Below are 24805 nucleotides of genomic sequence, written 5' to 3'. Positions count from 1 at the left end.
CAAACTTGGCGCTTCGTAGTATATGAGCTGAGGCTTAAGTGACACAAAGTACCCCTAGTGGAATCTGATAAAGAATAATGGAGTATGGGTGGTGGTGTCACTATCCCGATGAATACAATAATGGGCAATGAGTGTAGTACATGTGCTAAGATACCAGAACAAACAAAATAAAAGAGATGGCACTCTTTAAAAGAATAAAAAAGTCAAAGTCCTACCCAGGATGGCGTTGTGGAGCTGCAGGTATGATCAAGTGTGCAAAGTACCCAGGTTCACCCTGCACATGGCTCCTAAGCTTGAACCAAAAGTTCCCAAGGCAGGAAGTTGATATTCCTACTTGTAGTAGTCACAGGTAAAACAACCCAACGCGTTTAGAGACACAGCAGGTGAGTATGGCATACAATGTGAGCTAGCATCTGTGCACACAGCCACAGCAGCTACACCAGTGACATGCGGTGGGGTGAGGCAGGTGAGGCAGAGCCTTTCCTGCCATACTAACGTTTGTGCCAGAGTTTTTACTGTATAAAGTATATGAAAAATACAAAGAATATGTTTGAAATATCTTCTTTGAATTATTCTAATCATTTTTATAGCCAAAACTCTGAAGTAAAAAGTCTATGGCAGGTGAGGCAGTGTCTATCTTTTCTGCACCTCTCAGATCAAAACTCACCAAATTTCCAGGAGTTTATACTTCTGCACCTGTGTATAATGCCCAGCTGTACTCTTTGGCTCATATATTGCGTGTAAATCTGGCTCTGGTGCCAGCCAGTGCCTCCTGAGCCATTTAGCTCACCACACGTCCCTGAGCTACACGCCCACAATACTCCCATACTACGCCCATTTTTGTGTGTCTGAATAGCCACCTCCCAGTCACCGCCCAGGACTAATGTACCTAGCATATATTGAGTACATTTCTGACATCTCTTGGCGCACACATCATGGGATGAATGTGCAGCGTGAGTTTTTATGGCCTAGCAAACAATCGTTCAATTCCATAAACATCTGCATTGCGTACGTCTCAGAATCAGGACCTTAGTACTCCTGCAAAATATAAAACAACTAAACATTTCTATAGGTGCTGTTATATATGATTGTGATTAACTGTAATCTGGATACATTGGGCCAGATTTAAGTCCTTGTAAGTGATTGCCCCTTTACAAAAAAGTCAGAGTTCGTCCATCATCCCGCACGGTCGCTGAACTCAGGCGTCATAACATCCGGGCCAATATATTAAAATCAAAAGCTGACTTCCATAACACATAAACACTGTACAATAAGTGTCGGGCAGTAGTACATTCAGGACAAGTTACAGCTCACTATAATCATATCTACGATTTAGCTTTAACGTACCATTTTATTTCCTTTTGTTACTTTCTCCAGGACTGCACTGTGCTGCATACAGTCGGGTGATACGCTGCTAAAAAGAAGTCCGTGACCTGGATGACCTGTTGTGATCCTATGTATCATTGGCACAGAAATTATAACATAATATCCTTGTGATTGTGCCATCACATCTAAGGACACCAGCGCTGAGATCTTTTTATTCTAATAAGCGATTTGCCAACATCAAAGTTAGTATTTTATCTTCCAGCACCCAGTCAGCTTTTGTTACGTGAAGGTCTGTCGCTATCCAGGATGTCAAGTTGGGCTGCATAAGTGATTTTCCAATAAACTCTCTTCTTTCAAAGAAGATGAAAGCGACATCTCAATAGCCTTGTTTTATATATAAGGTTAAAAAAAATGAGATAAAAGGACCAGCATGTCAGCTGCTAAACCATTGCAAATGGCCCTAGACTTATGCGTGTACTTTTAGGCATATATAATGCTAGTCAGCATGGGCATTGCCTGTACTATATCATTAGTGCATAACAAAATAATGTGCTTCCTTTCTTACTGTGCAGGCAAAGGTAATATTATTATTTTCTTCACTACAATGACCAATTTCCATAGTCAGTAATACATTTTGGCTCTTATTACCCTTTTTGTGCTGGGCTAACCCTTCTCTGTTAACCCAAGGCTGATAGGTCACATGTGGTTTCCTTGTTTATATCTTACTTCAAAGAAACAATGTGGTTACTGCCCTCAGATCCTTCATATCAAAGCTGCAGCTCACCAAGAGAACCTCTTAACAGCACAGCTCAAAGATACTGAGAGTGCAAGGAAATCAGAAATCTCACTGTTCCTGAAATAAATCACAAGGTTCTATTCTTGACGGGCACATTGTGAGAACATGTTATCCTTTTTCCAATAGCTTAGCTACAGCAAGGCGGTGATCAGAGTCCATATGTTCTTTTTATAGAGAAGGTGCTGGGTGGTTTCAGTTCAGCTTCTGCTGCGCGTGGACATCACTTTAGGCTAGTAGCAAAAATCCCATAACTGGTTGCAGTAAAAGCAAACAGATGATTAGGATACTGGGGGTCATTCCGAGTTGTTCGCTCGCTAGCTGATTTTCGCAGTATTGCACACGCTAGGCCGCCGCCCTCTGAGAGTGTAGCTTAGCTTAGCAGAATTGCGAACGAAAGATTAGGAGAATTGCGAATAGAAAATTCTTAGCAGTTTCTGAGTAGCTCGAGACTTACTCCTACGCTGCTATCAGCTCAGCCCATTTCGTTCCTGGTTTGACGTCACAAACACGCCCTGCGTTCGGCCAGCCACTCCCCTTTTTCTCCAGACACTCCTGCATTTTATCCTGGCACGCCTGCGTTTTTCCGCACACTCCCAGAAAACGGTCAGTTTCCGCCCAGAAACACCCACTTCCTGTCAATCACACTCCGATCACTTCAACAATGAAAATTCTTTGTTCGTATGTGAGTAAATCTACTAAGTTTTGTGCTAAAATACTTAGCGCATGCGCACTGCGTACCATGCGCATGCGCATTTTTGCCTTAATCGCTCCGTTGCGAAAATCGTCAACGAGCGAACAACTCGGAATGACCCCCACTGAGTGTTGTTAGTCAGTCATGGTACATGAAAAACTGAAAATGGAAATGTATGTATTGTGGGCCTAATTCACTATGGATCGCTATTGAGGCTGAGATAGCGGTTCTCACAAATCTGCTCTTGCTAAAATTTGCATGTGAAGAGCCGCCCATAAAGGATAAAAGATGCCCACCGATGCATTCGCAAATCTGTGTAGGTATTTGCAGAATTGCAATGCATACGCAAAGAAGGACACCATCGACAGTTGCGGCTGACCCCAGCATACTCAAATCAATGAGAATGCCGTTGTATTGGGTGCCATGTTTTTGAATGCAGCTCTCGCAGATGACGTCAGATACGCGCCCTTAAAAACGACCATGACACGCCTGGGTTTTCCCAACCACTCCCCACAAATGCCATGTTATCACCCACAAACAGTCACTTTCTGTGAATCAAAATGCGTTCTCTTTACAATTATGCTGCATAGGCAGTGCAGTCGCATTTTACCCTTCGCGCACGCGCAGTGCGTTCGCAGCGCATGCACAGTCTGCCGATAATCACTCACTGCGTGCAAGCTCACATTTGCAAATGGTAGTGAATCGGACCCTAAGTCACACTCTACTCAGAAATGACAGTGTGCCAATCAGGATATAAATAGCTGTATCATTATGTGGACAGGCTTTGTACAACGACAAGTATTTTGTGGACCTGTGCAGAGGGGTTGACTGTAAGGACAACTGATAGAAAGGACAGTTAGTTAATGATTATCTTAGAAATGAGTCTATTTACACAGACCTATGTTGCTGGATTTACCTGGCAACCAAATACTCAAGGAAATTTAATATTGACATTTAGAAGTACTGTAGGTACAAATAGATAACAGTTCAAAAAGAATTATTAACATGTTCCATTTCTAGAAGAATTAAATACTTCTAATTTTTAGTGTGGGAAAGCACACTGAACATAATCATTATTTAGCAAAAGACTGCAATATCTTCCTTGGCAAAAAAGTTTTAAGCCGGAGGAAGCTTTATTGGGATTGGGTAAAAACTGGAACTGTCCTTGACAGGGGCGTAATTAGAACTTTGTGGGCCCCCGCTGTCAGAGAGAAAGAGAGAAAGGGATGAGAGGGGAGAGAGGGCATCAGAGAGAGAGAGAGGATGTCGGAAAGAGAGAGAGGGTGTCAGAGAAGAGAGAATTGGGAGGAGCAACAGGGGGAATGGAGCGAGAGGCAGTGAGAGATAAAGCGTGTGAGGGAGGGAGAGAGAAAGAGAAGGGAGCAAGAGAGAGTAATAGAGAGTACCAGGGAGAGAGAGAGAACAAGAGAGAGAGGGTGTCATGGAGGGAGAGAGAGAGAGAGAGAGTGTCAGGGACAGAGAGAGAAAAGGGGGACAGTGTCACAGAGAGAAAGAGAGTGCGTGAGAGAGACGGTTTCAGGGGTAGAGAGAGAAGAGAGAGATAGTGTCAGGGAAAGAGATAGGGAGAGACAGTGTCAGAGAGGGAGAAAGTGTCAGGGAGGGAGAGAGAGGGAGAAAGACAGTGTCAGGGAGAGAGAGACAGTGTCAGTGAGAGAGAGAGGGAGACATAGAGACAGTGTCATAAGGGAGAGAAAGAAAGAGAAGAGCAAGAGAGAGAGTGTTTCAGGGAGAGAGAGAGGGAGGTGGAGCGAGCACTCCCTGACTCCAGCAGAGGTCTCTAATGGGGATAGCACTTCACAGCATTAAGCCCCGCCCCATAAATGTCTGCAGATTACGGCACTCGAAGCTGGCCAGGTAACATCCCCCTCCTCCTTCTGCTCCCGGCTGCATCCTCCTTGCAACTGCAAACAAATAAAGAAGATATTAGCGCTTATTGGTCACAAATGCAAGGGTGTGTCACAATTAAATCACAATTTATTAAAGGAATATAGATTTAGGCATATTTTCTAAAAACTTAAATGCAATGCACAATAGTGGTTAATACCACATAAAAACACTGAGAAAAGGTAGATAGTGTAACTCCTATTGTTGTATCATCCTATTCAAAAACTTATCAGAGAATGGACCTGTTCCTATGAGAGTCCCCTTGGTTATTAAGGTTCAGTGTCCTATCCGTGGGTTTATAGTTACCACCAACGTCTCTCGAGGTAATTAGGCGAATCTGCGTCCGCAAAAGTGCTGTTCCTCGGCGGGTGGTGGATAATGACTTTCTACGGTGAAATAGGAATGTCCAACGGGGGCTTGGTCCAGGTCCAATAGTTCCAAAAGGTGAGGGAGTAAACACTAGCAGGCAGGTCTCACCGACGCGTTTCGTTGCAATACAAGCAACTTTTTCAAGGTGCTGGAAGTCCTGCTGATGGTGGTTTATATACCCTACCAATATGGTTGCTCATTAGCATATGTGATTGATTGTGACCACCTGTTGGCATTAAATGACCATATAATGACAGACATTGGAGTTATATTAAATCAATAATTAAGAATCATACAAATTCATCTATTTTATATATCGTTTTGTTTAAAACTTAAAAAGTATTATTTAATAAAAACCAGTCACATGACCACTGTTGGGTGTATCCAGGTTAGTACTCTGGAAAACCTGGAATAGTATTTATTAGCTAGTAAACTGATAATATGGGTGAAAGATCTGGAATATATTCCATCTATTACACTTATCATTGTAGATTGAAAAACGTCCCCCTTCACTTCATATCCCGCGAGAAGTGAACTGGAGGTATACTAATTATACAGCGGGCCCCGGCCAATTAGCTGCCTATGCATGTACAGGAGGTGACGCGGACGTTTCGCTAATGACATCGCGTCATTCGTCCGCGCCTCCAGAGGCCTTGTGTATAGTGGTCACCATGGTGACGTAGTGACGTCACTAATATGCTGCCGGGAACGGGTGTGGAGCGGCGCAATGCGTCGCTTCCCCGGAAGTCTCTTCCTAATGCACGTATTGTGTAGTAGGTTGCCGTGGCGACGTTCAATAACAAGCGTCGCCAGGACAACCATCGGCTGCCGTCCACAGCTTTGTGGGTATAGTATGACTTCAATGAATCAGTCCCTAAAGGCACAGCAACTGGTTTATATTAAAACATATACTGATACAAATCGTAGTAACATATACAGTATCATTACAAAATCATAATAAATCAAAATGACAATATAGAGCAATCGTTAATAGAGTGTATATATACACCCATCCCTTCAAACACCACTTTATTCTCATCCAATAGTACTCCAGCAGATTAATCTGTACTGTCACAGCAACTGTATGTAATTTGATAAACAATATATTCATAAAAATATATATATATATATATATGTAATAAGATATATTCATATGAAATGAAAAATGAAAATAATAAATGAATAAATAAAAAAATATTAATAAAAAGCAGAGTAGACCCTCGTCTCCAGTTGGTAAAAAAGCAAACTGTCTATAAACATCACATAAACAATAATTATAAATTCTGAATTTAAATGCAAATGCAGCCAATCATAATTTAGGTGAAATAAGTACCTATAGAGAGGGGGGTAAGGAGGGGGGGGGGGGGAAGGAGGGGGGGGAGCAGAAAGGGGAAAGGGGAGGAAGTAGGACATTCGATAGAGTAAGTATCACAATATTGAGTTAAGCTCCACCGCCTCATTCAATCCAGATGGGTGAATGGTATCCAACCTATACATCCAGTAAAGTTCCTGTTTGCAGAGTGTTTTGTAGCGATCCCCTCCTCTTTTGGTCATTACAATGTGTTCAATTGCTATTAAGCCTAGGGAACTAGGGTCACCACCGTGTTTATCCCTAAAATGTCTAGAGACACTATGGGTAGGTAATTTATTAATATTGCGGCGGTGCTCCATAAAGCGAACCTTAATGCTCCGAGTGGTGCGTCCCACATACCTCTGATTACAACCGCATGTGAGAAGATAAATTATATAGTTTGTATCGCAATTCATAAAACTAGAAGAGTGTATTTCTCTCCATTTTCAACAGTAATCTGAGTAGTTCTTCTAGGGATATATTTGCATGTTGTGCATCTGATAGCTCCACAACGATAAAAGCCTTTTGGTCTAGAGGGTAGCCAGGTATCTTGTATAGTACCCCCTTGCGTGGATGTAGATATCTCTTTCAAGAAACTAGGTGCAAGAATATTCTTGAAAGAGCGATTTTTCTTAAATATAAATTTAGGTCTTAAAGGTAAATGTGCCCTAAGTATATTGTCTTGATTTAATATACCAAAATTTTTAGAAATTATTTTCTTAATTTGCATGCTGTCCCTATTATATGTAGATATAAAAGCTAAATCATCGTGTTGGTCATTGGTATAATCTGGCCTAGCCATATTTTTATTTTTAGTAGCTGGTTCCCTTGGACAAAGTAGAATATCTCTATCTAGGTCAGCCACTTCTCTCATGGCTCTCTCTAAGGGAGATCTTGGATAACCTCTCAATGAGAATGCTTCTATCATGGATTCTGCTTGTTCCATATACTTCGCCCTGTCGGTACAGTTTCGCCGTAGGCGTAAAAACTGTCCTCTAGGAATGTTCCTCTTCCACGGGGGATAATGGGCGCTACGGTAGTGTAGGTAGGAGTTGGTAGAAACCTCCTTAATATAATTTGAAGTATAAATTCTGCCGTCCCTGGCTTCTAAAGTTATATCCAAAAAATTGATGGTGGAAGGGTGATAGGAGTGGGTAAACTGTAAATTAAAATGATTGGAATTAAGACTGGAAACAAAATGTTGTGCCGAGGTGAAATCCCCATCCCAAATAATAAAAAGATCGTCTATATAACGGCCATAGAGGACCAGACTCGCGCCGAAGTCTCCGCCCCACACATGGATGTCTTCGAATACACCCATGTACAGGTTGGCATAACTAGGTGCAAATCTGGTCCCCATGGCCGTTCCCATCACCTGTAAATAAAAAGTGTCCAAAAATAAAAAATAATTGTGTTGAAGAATGAAGGAAATGGCATCCAACCAAAAAGTCCTGTGTCTCGCTGTGAGGTCACCATCAGCCTGTAATCTGGTGGCTATAGCCTCACGACCCAAGTCGTGTGGAATATTAGTATATAGGCTTTGTACATCAAGGGTCATAAAAGCATATGTTTCTTTCCAAACAAAGCCCTGTAGCAATTGGAGAAAGTGTGTTGTATCCTTGATGTGTGACCTCAGAGTCGAGACACGGGGTTGTAAAAAGGAATCAACATAAAAGGATAGGTTGGAAGAAAGGGAACCAATGCCTGAAATAATAGGACCCCCGGGAGGTGAAACAAGTGACTTATGTATTTTGGGGAGGTGGTAGTAAATTGGAACTGTGGGGTGTCGGTTGAACAAAAAATTTAATTCATCTTTGGAGATAATTCCATCAGCCAGGGCGTCATCTAATAGGTGTTGTAATTCTCTCAAATAATTAGACGTAGGATCATTCGTTAACTTTTTGTAAAATTCCTTATTATCTAATTGTCTGTTAGCTTCGGCAATATAGTCCCTCCTATCCTGCACCACCAGACCGCCCCCTTTGTCAGCCTCCCTAAAGACTAAAGAAGTATCTCTAGTGAAGTTTTGCAAGGCTTTGCGTTCCCATTTATTGAGGTTCATCCTAGATTTTTTGTTATTTAACTTCCCTTGTTGGCATAGATTGTTTAGGTCACCTATTGTAGTTTTGTAGAAGCATTCTATTATATTGCTCTTGTACGTGAGGGGATAGAACTCAGATTTACGTCTGAACACACTCTTATTTATGTCAAATATTTTGTTAGGAGTGTCAGTAGTAATGCTAGGATTTTCATCAAGTAATAAGCGCTAATATCTTCTTTATTTGTTTACATTGCTAGGGGTCTGACCAACCCCTGTATATATATAGCTGCTGTGGGGAACCTCGCATCAAGCGCCTGGGAGTAGTAATACCTTAGGGTATTTCTTTTCCTATATTCCTTGCAACTGCAGCCTCGGGGGAACAGGGGGGGGGGTGCTATTGGCAGTTACCATTCTTAGTGGAGGTGAAGGGGAAATACAGGCCTTGGAGGCAGCCCATGACTTGGTGCAGGGGGAACAGCAGGCCTCGAAGTAGCCTGGCACCATTAACCCTGCACCTACCACAGTTATGCCTCTGGTCCTTACCCATAACGATGGACTGGACCAGTTCTCTGCAGAGACCTCTGCCACTATGGAGCTTGTAGTGCGCATTCCCATCCGGGGAGGGGGGAGGGAGTGACTGTGACTGAGGCCCTTTGGGTGACCATAGAAACAGGGGAGAAGTTGATTATTCGTATTGGCGTGATATACAGGCCACCAGGTCAGGAAGAGTAACGCGACAAGAACCTATTGCAGGACATAGGGGGTCATTCCGAGTTGTTCGCTCGGTAAATTTCTTCGCATCGCAGCGATTTTCCGCTTGGTGCGCATGCGCAATGTCCGCACTGCGACTGCGCCAAGTAAATTTGCTATGCAGTTAGGAATTTTACTCACGTTTTTTTCCTCGTTCTGGTGATCGTAATGTGATTGACAGGAAGTCGGTGTTTCTGGGCGGAAACTGGCCGTTTTATGGGAGTGTGTGAAAAAACGCTACCGTTTCTGGGAAAAACGCGGGAGTGGCTGGAGAAACGGAGGAGTGTCTGGGCGAACGCTGGGTGTGTTTGTGACGTCAAACCAGGAACGACAAGCACTGAACTGATCGCAGATGCCGAGTAAGTCTCGAGTTACTCAGAAACTGCACAGAGATGTCTTATCGCAATATTGCAAATCTTTTGTTCGCAATTTTGATAAGCTAAGATTCACTCCCAGTAGGCGGCGGCTTAGCGTGTGCAAAGCTGCTAAAAGCAGCTTGCGAGCGAACAACTCGGAATGACCCCCATAATTAAAATGGCATTAAAAGGAGAGGTAATAATTATGGGAGACTTTAATCTTCCTGATGTAAACTGGGAGGTGTCTGTTGCTAGTTCCACTAGAAGTAGGGACATTTTATATTCCCTTCAGGGAGCATCCCTCCATCAATTGGTGAGGGAGCCCACTCGGAAAGACGCAATATTAGACTTAATACTTACAAATGGAGACAGAATATCGGACGTAAAAGTGGGTGTAAACCTGGGATCCAGTGATCATCAAGCAGTATGGTTCAGAATAAAGACAGAGACTGACTCATCCCACACAAAAACAAAGGTGTTGGATTTTAGGAAGGCTGATTTTGTAGAGATGGGAAAATGTGTAAGCGATTCTTTGGCAGAGTGGAGGAATTTGAAAGCAGTGCAGGAGAGGTGGGAAACATTAAAAAGTGCAATATTAAAGGCAACAGACCTTTGTATCAAAAGTGTTAGGAAAAACACAAGGAAAAGGAAGCCAGTGTTGTTTGCGAAAGAAGTAGCAAATATTGTAAAAGCAAAAAAGATGGCTTTTAGGAAATATAAGCAAACACAAAATAATGAAGACAAAGAGATATATCTTGTTAGACAAAAGAAGACTAAGAAGGTAATCAGATGTGCAAAGGCACAAGCTGAGGAGAAAATGGCCCAGTCAGTGGGTAAAGGAGGCAAAACTTTTTTTTTAGGTATAGAAGCAAAAGGAGAAAAATAAAAGGTGGAATAATAAAACTAAAGACAGATACTGGGAGTCTTGTCGAGGGAGACAATCTAATAGCAGATCATCTTAATAATTATTTTTGCTCAGTATTTACTACTGAAAGAGAGGGGAAGGGGCCACAGTTAAGTTGCAGGGATATTCAGGAAAATGAAACAAGTACATTTACAGAGGAGAAGGTCCTAACAGAACTCTCAAAGCTGAAAGTGGACAAATCTATGGGGCCAGATGGGATATATCCAAGGATACTAAAAGAACTTAAAGAGGTGATGGTAGCACCATTGACAGAATTATTCAACCAGTCTTTGGCTACTGGAGTAATTCCAGAGGACTAGAAAAGAGCAAACATAGTCCCACTGCACAAAAGTGGAAGCAAGGAAGAGGCAAACAACTACAGACCAGTGAGTCTTACATCAGTAGTAGGGAAATTGATGGAAACACTCTTAAAAGAAAGAGTTGTAGATTATCTCAAATCTGGCAATTTACAGGATCCCAAACAGCATGGATTCACTGGGGGGAGATCATGTCAAACAAATCTTATTGACTTTTTTGACTGTGTGACTAAAGTGATGGATAAAGGTGGAGCCATGGATATAGCTTATCTAGACTTTAGTAAGGCTTTTGACTGTTCCACATCTCAGACTGCTAAATAAACTTGAAAGTTTGGGATTGGATATTAGGATTATTGAATGGATAAGATCTTGGTTGAAGGATAGAAAACAGAGAGTTGTAGTAAATGGGGTGCATTCACAGGAGGGAAATGTTACCAGTGGAGATCCCCAGGGATCTGTACTTGGATCAGTGCTTTGTAATACCTTCATTGGTGACATTGCAAATGGCATTAAAGGGAAAGTATGCCTTTTTGCAGATGACACAAAGATATGCAACAGGGTAGACACACCAGGTGGGGTAAAACAAATGATTGAGGATTTAGGTAGACTAGAGGAATGGTTAAGAGTGTGGCAATTACAGTTTAATGCCAAAAAAATGCAAAATCATGCACTTGGGTATCAAAAATCCAAAAGCTAAATATAGTATTAATGGCACTATACTGGAAACTACTGAGGAGGAAATGGATCTAGGAGTCACTATTTCAGGTGACTTAAAGGCAGGTAAGCAATGTAACAAAGCAATGAGGAAGGCTAGTCAGATGCTTGGCTGCATTGGGAGAGGAATCAGCAGCAGAAAGAAAGAAGTAATAATGCCACTGTATAGGTCATTGGTACGGCCTCATCTAGAATACTGTGTTCAATTCTGGAGGCCGTATCTTCAAAAGGATATTAATACATTAGAAACTGTACAAAGAAGGGCAACTAAAATGGTGCATGGCCTACATCACAAAACATACCCAGAAAGACTAAGAAATCTCAATATGTATAGTTTGGAGCAGAGAAGGGAAAGGGGGGACATGATAGAAACTTTCAAATATGTCAAGGGTTTTAACAAAGTCCAGGAGGGAAACATTCTACAAATGAAGAGAAGCAATAGGGCACGAGGACATGCACTGAGACTGGAGGGGGGGAGGCTCAGGGGAAATTTGAGGAAAAATTACTTCACAGAAAGGGTAGTGGACAAGTGGAATAGCCTCCCATCAGAGGTGGTAGAGGCTAAGGCAGTGGAGCTACCTAAACATGCATGGGATAGACATAAGGATATCCTTACAAAGAAATAAGGATCAAACAAGGTTAGAGGAAAAAAATTATGTAAAAAAAAAAAAGGGTCAGACTAGATGGGCCAAGTGGTTCTTATCTGTCGTCAAATTCTATGTTTCTATGTTTCTATGACAGCTGTCACCAGGGAGATGGGAATGGTGTAGAAACTGAAACGGTTTGGAGCATCAATTGGATAAAAAAATTATTTAGCTATTATGCAGTAATTGCTCTCAAATAAGATGTATATTAAAATAAGAACAACAATGGGGACTACGTATATATTGCAATAAAGAAAAACTTTTAGAAATCTTGGTCTCTCTGCAGCTTGCATGATATCACAGGGAGGGATTGGATCCTTTCAACACTAGTAAATCAATGGAAATGTTTTACACTGAACATCTTAACTTGGGTAGTACATCATTTTATATTATTACTAAAATAGGACTTGTGAAAAATAGACTTTTACAATCATAACATCCACCCCCTACACACTGACTGGGGATATATCAACATGCTATTTTACTCCATTTTAAGTACTACAGTGTATAGGAGATGCTTGCTACAATTAGTCTGACACTGATATACACTATATGCAGAGCCAGATTAAGGGGGGGTAACAGGAGTTAAGTACCCCCGGGCCCCTGTGTCTAAGGGGGCCCCCTGTCCTCGGATGCTCTCTCCCTGCAGCGCAGCACCATAGAAGCTGAGAACACTGCAGGCATTAGGACCCAGAGGAAGCACTACAAAACTTCCTTCAGCACTTCAGAACGGGATGGGACGCTGCATCAAGATAATCCGACCCTGCGACCCTGCTTTCCCGGAAGATCATCCACGTTCCACAGGCTTGCATTCAGTGCTTTCATTATCATCTATCTCTCTATATCTCTCTCTGTATCTCTCTCTGTATCTATCTATCTATCTATCTATCTATCTATCTATCTATCTATCTATCTATCTAATTTTGTCTGCCCATCTGTGTATCTACATAAATAGCTATAGATATGTGTGTGTACTGTATGTGTAGCTATATCTAAGATAGATAGATAGATAGATAGATAGATAGATAGATAGATAGATAGATAGATAGATAGATAGATAGATAGGAGTCAGGTAGCCGACACAATCCCTCAGAAAAATCCTTGTAGAGCCACTCGGATTTTCCACATGTAAATAACAGACGTCAGCCCATATTGTACAGCTACGTTTCAGGTTTATTACACGTCATTAGGAAACAAGATTGCCGCTACAAGGACATATATATATATATATATTTTTTTTTTATATACAGTCTATATATATTTATAGACAGTATATATATATATATATATATATATATATACTGATGGTCTCATTACTTTTATAACTATTAGTAATGTGTACAGATACTTGGATTGCATGTCTTGAGAAAGGTCTGTGTTCAGATCTAAATATTGACAGCCTCATACTGCGACCAGGGGCTGGACATAATGACGCCCGAGTACAACAGCCATGAGGGATGCTTGCTGAACTCAACGTTTTTTTTAAAGGGGCAATCACTTACAAGACAAAACCGTGCCTCGTAAGTGATTGCCCCTTTAAAAAAAGTCAGAGTTTGGCCGGCATCCCGCATAGCCGATGAACTCGGGCGTCATTACATCCAGACCCAGATATCGAATATTGTGATTATTGCTGATTTGGTAATAAATATTTAAGTACATTGATTTCAAATACTGGTGAGTGCTCCTGTAATCACCCTGCTGTGATATATTTAAGTAGGACCTGCACTGCTGCCTCATGAAGGTGCAGGTGTAGGGGAAGCTGCACTGACAATTGGGGAAGGGCCCCCCATTTGTCAAGTGACCCGGGCCCCCCAAAGGCTTAATCCGGCCTTGACTATATGGATAAAAGTATTTGGACGCCTGACCATTACACAAACAGGGTCTGTAATGACATTGTATTCAAATGCATATACTTTAATATGGAGTTGGTCCCCCTTTTGCAGCTATAGCACCTTCCACTCGTCTTGGAAGGCTTTCCAAAAGATTTTGGAGTTTCTGTGGGAATTTGTGCTGATTCATTCTGTAGGGCATTTATGAGGTCAGGCACTGATGCTGGACGAGTAGGCCTGGCTCGCAATCTCTATTCCAGTTGATTCCAATGGTGCTCAATGGGGTTGAGGTCAGGGCCCTGTACAGGCCAGTCAAGTACTTCCACACCAAACTCATCAAACCATGTCTATATAGTCCTTGCTTGCAACATAGTTATATTGGAATAGAAAAGGGCCTTCCCCAAACTGCTGCCACAAAGTTGGAAGCATAGCATTGTCCAAAATGTCTCAGCATGCTGAAGATTAACCAAACCCTGAAGAACAGGGCCCAGTCCAAACAGCCCCATACCGTTATCCCTCCTCCATCAAACTTCACAGTTGGCATAATGCAGGCTAGCAGGTAACGTTCTCCTTGCATCTGCCAAACCCAGACTAGCCCATCTGACTGCCAAACAGAGAAGCGTGACTTGTCACTCTACAGAACACGTTTCCACTGCTCCACAGCTCAGCGTCAATGTGCTTTACGCCACTCCAACCGACGCTTGGCATTGGACTTGGTGATGAGTTGCTTGCATGTAGCTGCTTGGCCATGGAAACCCATTCCATTAAGCTTCCTCTGCACACTTTTTGTGCTTACTTTAATTCCAGTGGAAGTTCAGAACTCTTCAGCTACAATAGGTCAGTTGGTGACCTTTACACACCATGCGCCTTAGCAGTTGTTGATCCCGCTCTGTGATTTTACATGGTCTTCCGCCTTATAGCTGAGTTGCTGTTGTTCCAGAACGCTTCCACTTCTTAAGAATATCACTTACAGTTGACCGTGGAATATCCAGCAGGGAAGAAATTTCACAAATCGTCTTATTGCAAAGGTGCACTGTCATCCTATCACAGTACCACGCTTGAAGTCACTGAGCTCTTCAGGACAACCCATTTTGTATCAAAAATCTTTGCAAATGGAGACTGCATTGCTAGGTGCTTGATTTTATACACCTGTGGCAATGGGTCTGGTTGAAAGTGAAACACCTTAATTAGCAGGTGTGGCCAAATACTTTTGTTGATATAGTGTATAATCAATACAGTCACACTGACTGAGGGGTATAATAATGGTAATTACAGAGAATGGGGTACATGCTAGGATACTACAATCAGCAGATATGCATACACACTTCTCAATACCGTCAGTGATCAGCCACTGCAGGGTGTGGGTAGCGGGGGCCATGCAGGATTCGACACATGGCCCTCGTTGGCTATATCGCCCATCGGACATGCATGCACGGCCAACAGGTAATGTCGCTGATGTCGAGCAGGAACGCGCATTGTCGGCAACATAGTGCATACACACTACACAATATTGTGAATGATGTGTATCACATCGTCCACTTTATCGTCAAGTGTGTACCCAGCATTACATAGTGTGTAGCTTTTTTATCAGGACCACCCATTTTGAAATATTTCCAAATAAAATTAACCCAGAAAGTGCTTTTATGGTACAATACTGTTTTGAAACAACAAATACTGTGTAAGTGGGCGATGCATCTGACAATAGCAGTTTCCAACAACTCTTCTGCTGTCATATACATTCTGCATTCTGGGCACATTGACCAGTGCTAGCAATGAAATTCCCCATCTTCAAAATAATGAAATGTATCTGTGTATTAAACTTCTGTAGAGGTGCTCTGAACTATATAGTACTTTATCACTTTAAAAACTGCATGTGATTTGCAATTCATCAGTCTGGCCATGTTAAATGATTTGGAATAATATTAAATTGATAGTAAACATTCTCTTTAATATTTATATTGGTAGATTTCCAAGAATTACTTAAGAGACTGTTAGATGTAAGCGTACCGTGCTAAACTAGACATTTATGGAAAATGACTAATAAATGTAGAACAAGCACATTGGTGCAATTGTACCAAATATGAGTTTGAGTCTGAGCGGCATACTGTGCTGCATGTGCAAAGGTGTACTGAATATGTGACATTCTGGCAATATACCATAGGTGTTACACTGTGTATCACAGTGCAGCAGTGTTTGCATGGTCTGCAAACTGGGTTATGTTTGTCAAACCATCTGTGATGGAAAATTCCAGGTTTCTCAATAGAAAAAGTCAACTAAGCATGAGAAATACAAATTTATTTCATCCTGGCACAGAGTTATTTCTAAAACCAGTGTCTAAGCAGCAAAGATATAATGAAATTAGAGAAAGATGAGCGCATTGCAGTTTGGGATCTTCATGGCTGCATCTGTACGCTGAAGGAATAGATCACCTGGGAAGTTAGATTTGTTCCTTACAGGTATCCTTTCAGGTATTGGGGGTATACTGCACTGGAAAGTAGTAACGTTCAGGCTCCGTGAAAACGTGACTGCAATCTGACAGTGAGCATAGCAGCATTCTGAAGTTTCCATACATTTTTCTGTATGTCTCTCTTCTATTGCAAAGATCTTATGAATTATCATAGCTTATTAGAGTATTCCTTTCCCTCTCATTCTGGAAAGCGCTTCTTACATAAATACATTCAGTTGTTTTACGATAGCACTTCATAAAGAACAGTCATCCTAATAAACTACAAGAAACTGATTCTATAAGTCATTAATGCAGTGGGCACTGACTGGAGTCTTGACCTCCGCCGCACTGTCAGACTGTTGCATTTCCTAAATAGCCTTGTAAACCTGAACAATTATCATTTCCTATATAAGAGAAATGTGTCGGTTTCCTACATCAATCATTACATACTGTTGCAAGCTGCATCCTGAAATATTTAATGTGGATCCTGCCAGGATATTATTAGCCAGGGATAATGGTCACAGTAGGTCAAATCATCCACACTTAACATTCCGACCACACAATGGACCAATACCAACTTCAGATCATTAGAATAGATGTTGACAGGGGTTAACCTTGCAGCTGCTTGGCAGAACATTCATATGGTGCTGCATATACAAGAGGTGAAAGTCTCTACCTTAATTAGACTTAATGACATCTCTATTGTTCTGACATTTGTAAATAATGATTTTGAAGTGCTTACAACCGTTACGCTGTTGTTGTTTTTTTACTGTAAGCACTTAGGTGGAAATTTACTAAGCTCCCGAATCCATTCTAGTTTTTGTTATTTCGGGAATTTACTAAACACAAATCTCGGCAGTGTTGGGGCTATTCATATTGAGATACACAGCCGTCCACAAAAATCCGAATCAACAGACCATTGGTCAGACACGTCTGTTATTTTATAAAACACTGGAATTTACTAAGAATTTGTATTCTCAATCACTGCCGACAATGGGGGTCATTCCGACCCGATCGCTCGCTGCAGTTTGTTGCAGCGCAGCGATCGGGTTGGAACTACGCATGCACCGGCGCCGCAGTGCGCCGACGCATGGCAACTGTCGTTGCCTAGTGTTCGCCTCTGAGGCAGAGGCGGTCGCTGGGTGGGAGGGAGCTGGACGACGGCGTTAAGCCGCCGTTTAGGGGGCACGGTCCGGCCAATGCAGGTATGGCCGGACCATTGGGGGGGCGGGCCACGGCAGCTGCGTGACGTCATACGCAGCTGCTGCGGGCCGGGGAGCGACGAGTAGCTCCCGGCCAGCACGCTAAAGCTGCGCTGGTCGGGAGCTACTCTTGAAGTGCAAAGGCATCGCTGCTGTGCGATGCCTTTCAATTTCTGTGGGGGGGGGCCGGCACTGACATGCGGGGCGGACTAGCCCTGTGCTGGGCGTCCCCCCGCATGTCAGTGTGAATGATCGTAGCTGTGCACAGCTACGATCAACTCGGAATGACCCCCAATAGCCAAACGCTGCCGGGAAAGCATAGACTTTGTACAGAAATGGAGCTTTCAAATAGACCTGCTTTTTGCTGGCGTGTTTTGATAGTCATGCACGGATCAGTGAGATCAGTGCCTGCTTCTCTATGTAAATGGGTGTAAAAGAGTTAATAATCAAAAAAATTATTGTGTTGGGTCCCCCAGCCTAAGAATATACAGCCTCAGGTTCTTTGAGCTGGTCCTGGTTGTTTAAATACCGGGGAAAATTTGCATAGGGTTCTCCGTGTTTATACAACCAGCACCGGGCTCTTGGTCCGGTCCTGGTTCCAAAAAGAGGGGGGACAACAGACATAGGGGTCCCCTGTATTTTTTAAACCAGCACCGGGCTCCACTATCCAGGGAGATAATGCCACAGCCGGGGGACACATTTATGTAGGTCCCTGCGGCCATGGTATTACCCCCCAACTAGTCACCACTGGAAGGGCTCCCTGGGGGAGTGGGAACCCCTTAAATCAAGGGGTGCCCCCTCCAGGCACCCAAGGGCAAGGGGTGAAGCCCGAGGCTGTCTTCCACATCCATGGGCGGTGGATGGAGGGATAATAGCCTTTAAAAATGTAAAAATTAGAATATTGTCCTTTGCTGTGGAACTACAAGTCCCAGCAAGCCTCACCTGCATGCTGGTACTTGGAGAACCACAAATACCAGCATGCAGGGAAATAACAGGCCCGCCGGTACCTGTAGTTCCACAACAAAAGAAATACCCAAAAAAAAAACACGACACACACACCCCGTGAAAGTACAAGTCTAATACACAACCATGTGTTAGGTGCCGCGGTCCGCGGCACCTCCCTTCCTGCCCGCCCGGCGCCTAGCAATGCCAGGATGCCGTGCGCGCTGAGCTGCCGGCTCCCTGGCAACGCCAGGACGCCATGCGCGCTGAGCCGCCGGGTCCCTGGCAACGCTGGGACGCCGTGCGCGCTTAGCCGCCGGACCCTTAGCAACGGGGATGCCACAGACGAACTGTGTTCCCCGTTGCTTCCTATCAATCAATACACCGGTTAGCTCTGGTCGTGCAGCAGGGCAGCTGCACGACATTACTAATTAAGCTTCGCTGCAGCTATTGGAGGGCTCCCTGTTATATTCTCCCTCACTACCTGGCACAGACGCCGGTGATAGCTTCCTGTATGCTGTTCCTGCCTTGTAACGTCTGTTCCTGGTCAGCTGTATCTGGTCGATCCTGCTCCCTGTGCTCCTGAGTCCTGAGTTCTGAAGCCGGTCCTGGGAATCCTTCCTGTTCAAGTGAACCTGTTGCAGTCATCTGGGGGTTCTCGTTTGTTGGGGTTCTCTCCCGGTTTCGTGAGTAGCGGCTTCTGCCGCGTGTTGCGGCCTAGGCCGCTTAGTCCTTTTGGTACTTTTTTGTATTGGTGGTTTTTGCAGAGGTTTCCGCTTTTCCTTTGGCGGCGTGCCGCACATATATTTAGTTTTAGGGTAGTTAGTAGCCCCTAGCTTCTGTTTGCTTTAGTTAGAGGTCCCCTTGTTATTATCCTGTCTCGGTTCACGCTTTGTCTCACTCTAAGACCTGGGGGCATCGGAGTTGGGCAGACCTAATCCGCCCTTCATACGCGGCTGCCGTGGGCCCAAGAAACCATAGTCACTCAGGCGTGAACTGACCACACGGGTAAAACAACGGAGGTAGGGTGCTAGGGACTATTCCCGTTCCCTCCCTATTTCAGCGTCACGTCCTGGTGCTCTGGACTCACTTCGCAACATCTTTCTAGTTCTGAGCATCAGGAACGTAACACCATGCACACGTTTACACACTCACACATACTTACCTATTGTCCCACGGAACCCTTCGGTCCCCTTGTCTAGTAGAATCCATTGGGTACCTGTAAATAAAAACCCAATATACTCACCTAGTATCCAGTGAAGATCGGTCCTCTTCAGTCCAAGTAGGCATCGACAGGGTTAAAAAAACAAACCAAAACACCCGGTCCATGCAACTAAAGGGGATCCATGTTTACACATGGATCCCCTTTCTCCGAATGCCAGGACACCCCGTGTCACTAGAGTACCCGGCAGCCAATCAGGGAGCGCCACGTCATAGCACTCTCCTGATTGGCTGTGCGCTCCTGGCCTGTCAATCAGGCGGAGTGCAGCGGCTATAATGGAGGATCGCGGTCCTCCATTATAGCCGTTATCCTCCATTATTAACTATTTCAGTACTGTACACAATTCATTGTGTTAAATCTGGCAGTGTTTTACTATTCTCTCCCGTACAACACTGCTGGCAATACCAATTACACCGACATCGGTGAATTCGAATTGAAAAAACATGGTAGTTTAGTAAACTACCGTGTTTTTTCTTAAAAAGTTGCAAACTCACACTGTCGATGTCAGCTGAGCTTGATCTGGGCTGACATCGGCAAAAACACAAATTTTAGTAAATATACCCCTTAGTGTAGTAAAGAGATGAAAGCACTTAGCTTTCTCCTACTTTTCAGTTTATTATTAACCACAGATGCTGTATGTAAAGTTTGTAGCAAATGCAGTTAATACCAAAGGTAGGAAAAATGTCAAGTGATGTCCTCTAATTGTCAGAAGTTTGATACATTATATTGAGAACTGTCTTTTTGAGGTTCCAGACAAAATGGGGCCCAAACAACTGAGGTTTCAGAAAATGAAGAAACTGGCAATTACCGTAGGGTTAGATGCGTGCTTATAATGAGCCACCCTCAGGGAGTTACTGTTAAGTTACCACTGAAGGTCAGCAAAATAAAGAGAATTTTTTAAATGCAAATTATCTGATGAAATGTATGAATTAGTGATATTTACCCTATTGGAGATCTAAAAATGTCTAAAACCAAGGTTATAACTAAAACTGCTATGGGTTCCAGGCACCAGTGCCCTTCACTCATTCTGTCCCTCTTTACTTTATCTGGCGTCCACAGAGTTGCTGAATGATCACTGACTCTGCAATGGGTTTGAAATCAACAAAGCGGCATTTTGGGGCTTCAAATTCAATTGAGGCTTGGGCAGTAGGTTAAGAACCACTTAGCTAGATAATTATAGATGATTCAGATTACCTGTAATGCTTGTTCGCTTAGGTTGCTAAAAATAAGATTTTACTTACCGGTAAATCTATTTCTCGTAGTCCGTAGTGGATGCTGGGGACTCCGTAAGGACCATGGGGAATAGACGGGCTCTGCAGGAGACAGAATTTGGATACTGGTGTGCTCTGGCTCCTCCCTCTATGTCCCTCCTCCAGACCTCAGTTAAAGAAACAGTGCCCGGAAGAGCTGACAGTACAAGGAAAGGATTTTGGAATCCAGGGCAAGACTCATACCAGCCACACCAATCACACCGTATAACTTGTGATAAACTTACCCAGTTAACAGTATGAACAACAATAGAGCATCAGATCAACCCTGATGCAACTATAACATAACCCTTATGTAAGCAATAACTATATACAAGCATTGCAGAAAAAGTCCGCACTTGGCACGGGCGCCCAGCATCCACTACGGACTACGAGAAATAGATTTACCGGTAAGTAAAATCTTATTTTCTCTAACGTCCTAGTGGATGCTGGGGACTCCATAAGGACCATGGGGATTATACCAAAGCTCCCAAACGGGTGGGAGAGTGCGGATGACTCTGCAGCACCGAATGAGCAAACACAAGGTCCTCCCCAGCCAGGGTATCAAACTTGTAGAACTTTGCAAAAGTTTTTGAACCCGACCAAGTAGCTGCTCGGCAAAGCTGTAATGCCGAGACCCCTCGGGCAGCCGCCCAAGAAGAGCCCACCTTCCTTGTGGAATGGGCTTTTACTGATTTTGGCAGCGGCAATCCCGCCGCAGAATCAGCCTGCTGAATCGTGTGATCACCTTCCACGTGAGAAATTTTAACTCCACGGTTTTAAGTGGCTCAAACCAATGTGACTTCAGGAAACTCAACACCACGTTAAGATCCCAAGGTGCCACTGGAGGCACAAAAGGGGGCAGAATATGCAGCACTCCCTTTACAAACGTCTGAACTTCAGGAAGAGAAGACAGTTCTTTTTGAAAGAAAATGGATAGGGCCGAAATCTGGACCTTAATTGAACCCAATTTTAGGCCCAAAGTCACTCCCGACTGTAGGAAGTGAAGGAAACGGCCCAGCTGGAATTCCTCCGTAGGGGCATTCCTGGCCTCACACCAAGCAACATATTTTCGCCATATACGGTGATAATGTTTAGCCGTCACGTCCTTCCTAGCCTTTATCAGCGTAGGAATAACCTCACCCGGAATGCCTTTCTCTGCTAGGATCCGGCTTTCAACCGCCATGCCGTCAAACGCAGCCGCGGTAAGTCTTGGAGCAGACAGGGCCCCTGTTGCAACAAGTCCTGTCTTAGAGGCAGAGGCCATGGGTCCTCTGTGAGCATTTCTTGCAGCTCTGGATACCAAGTCCTTCTTGGCCAATCCGGAACAATGAGTATTGTTCTCACTCCTCTTCTTCTTATGATTCTCAGTACCTTGGGTATGAGAGGAAGAGGAGGAAATACATAGACCGACTGGAACACCCACGGTGTCACTAGAGCGTCTACAGCTATCGCCTGAGGGTCTCTTGACCTGGCGCAATACCTCTGTAGCTTTTTGTTGAGGCGGGATGCCATCATGTCTACTTGTGGCAGTAACAACCGACTTGCAATCTGCATGAAGACTTCTTGATGAAGTCCCCACTCTCCCGGGTGGAGGTCGTGCCTGCTGAGGAAGTCTGCTTCCCAGTTGTCCACTCCCGGAATGAACACTGCTGACAGTGCACTTACGTGATTCTCCACCCAGCGAAGAATTCTGGTGGCTTCCGCCATCGCCACCCTGCTCCTTGTGCCGCCTTGGCGGTTTACATGAGCCACTGCGGTGATGTTGTCTGACTGAATCAGCACCGGTCAGTCGCGAGGTCTCCGCTTTACGTAGGGCGTTGTATATTGCCCTTAGTTCCAGGATGTTGATGTGAAGACAAGTCTCCTGACTTGACCACAGACCTTGGAAATTTCTTCCCTGTGTGACTGCTCCCCACCCTCGGAGGCTTGCGTCCGTGGTCACCAGGACCCAGTCCTGAATGCCGAATCTGCGGCCCTTGAGAAGGTGAGCACTCTGCAGCCACCACAGGAGAGACACCCTGGCCCTGGGGGACAGGGTGATCAGCCGATGCATCTGTAGATGTGATCCGGACCACTTGTCCAACAGATCCCATTGGAAGGTCCTCGCATGGAACCTGCCGAAGGGAATAGCCTCGTATGATGCCACCATCTTTCCCAGGACTCGCGTGCAGTGATGCACCGACACCTGTTTTGGTTTTAATAGGTCTCTGACCAGTGTCATGAGCTCCTGAGCCTTCTCCATCGGGAGATAAACCCTCTTCTGGTCTGTGTCCAGAATCATGCCCAGGAAGGGCAGACGAGTCGTAGGAATCAACTGCGACTTCGGAATATTTAGAATCCAGCCGTGCTGTTGTAACACTTCCCGAGAGCATGCTACGCTGATCAGCAACTGCTCTCTGGACCTCGCCTTTATGAGGAGATCGTCCAAGTATGGGATAATTGTGACCCCTTGCTTTCGCAGAAGCACCATCATTTCCGCCATTACCTTGGTAAATATTCTCGGTGCCGTGGAGAGACCAAATGGCAACGTCTGGAATTGGTAATGACAATCCTGTACCACAAATCTGAGGTACGCCTGATGAGGTGGATAAATGGGGACATGAAGGTAAGCATCCTTTATGTCCAGAGACACCATAAAGTCCCACCCTTCCAGGCTTGCGATGACCGCTCTGAGCGATTCCATCTTGAACTTGAACCTTTTCAGGTATATGTTCAGGGATTTTAAATTCAATATGGGTCTGACCGAACCGTCCAGTTTCGGTACCACAAACATGGTCGAATAGTAACCCCTTCCCTGTTGAAGGAGGGGAACCTTTACCACCACCTGCTGAAGATACAATTTGTGAATTGCAGCTAACACTATTTCCCTCTCTAAGGGGGAAGCTGGCAGGGCCGATTTGAGGTAACGGTGAGGGGGCATCTCTTCGAATTCCAGCTTGTATCCCTGAGACACAATCTCTATAGCCCAGGGATCCACCTGGGAGTGAACCCACTTGTGGCTGAAATTTCGGAGACGCACCCCCACCGGACCTAGCTCCGCCTGTGGAGCCCCAGCGTCATGCGGTGGATTTAGTGGAAGCCGGGGAGGACTTCTGTTCCTGGGAACTAGCTGTATTGTGCAGCTTCTTTCCTCTACCCCTGCCTCTGGCAAGAAAGGACACACCTCGGACTTTCTTGCCTTTTTGTGATCGAAAGGACTGCATTTGGTAATACGGCGCTTTCTTAGGTTGTGAGGGAACATATGGCAAAAAATTTGACTTTCCAGCCGTAGCTGTGGAGACCAGGTCCAAGAGACCGTTCCCAAACAATTCCTCACCCTTGTAAGGTAAAACCTCCATGTGCCTTTTTGAGTCGGCATCGCCTGTCCATTGCCGAGTCCACAGGACCCTTCTGGCAGAAATCGACATTGCATTTATTCTAGAGCCCAGAAGGCTAATGTCTCTTTGAGTATCTCTCATATATAGGACAGCGTCTTTTATATGCCCCAGGGTCAGTACTATAGTATCCTTGTCCAAGGTATCTAGTTACTCAGATAAGGTATCTGTCCAAGCTGCTACAGCACTACACATCCAGGCCGACGCAATCGCCGGCCTTAGTAGGGTACCTGAATGTGTATAAATGGACTTCAGGATACCCTCCTGCTTTCTATCCGCAGCATCTTTTAGGGTGGCCGTCCCCTGTGATGGTAGGGCTACCCTCTTGGATAAGCGTGTTAAAGCTTTGTCTACCCTCGGGGAGGATTCCCAGCGT

The 24805-nt window shown here is 44.2% G+C and overlaps 1 protein-coding gene across 1 annotated transcript in view; it reads right to left on the bottom strand.

The window, feature by feature from the left end:
- Window positions 1-3712: 3712 nt before the first annotated feature.
- LOC134933117 (uncharacterized) overlaps window positions 3713-24805 on the bottom strand; it is a 148870-nt gene continuing 127777 nt past the window's right edge. The window contains exon 2 of the transcript XR_010179614.1: window positions 3713-4735. The gene's annotated coding sequence lies outside the window, so the exon portion shown is untranslated. The remainder of the gene's footprint in view (window positions 4736-24805) is intronic.

This window comes from Pseudophryne corroboree, chromosome 6, assembly GCF_028390025.1.
Source record: "Pseudophryne corroboree isolate aPseCor3 chromosome 6, aPseCor3.hap2, whole genome shotgun sequence".
Taxonomy (NCBI): domain Eukaryota; kingdom Metazoa; phylum Chordata; class Amphibia; order Anura; family Myobatrachidae; genus Pseudophryne; species Pseudophryne corroboree.
The sequence above is the reverse complement of the archived record's forward strand: the minus strand, read 5'-3'. Positions and strand labels throughout refer to the sequence as shown.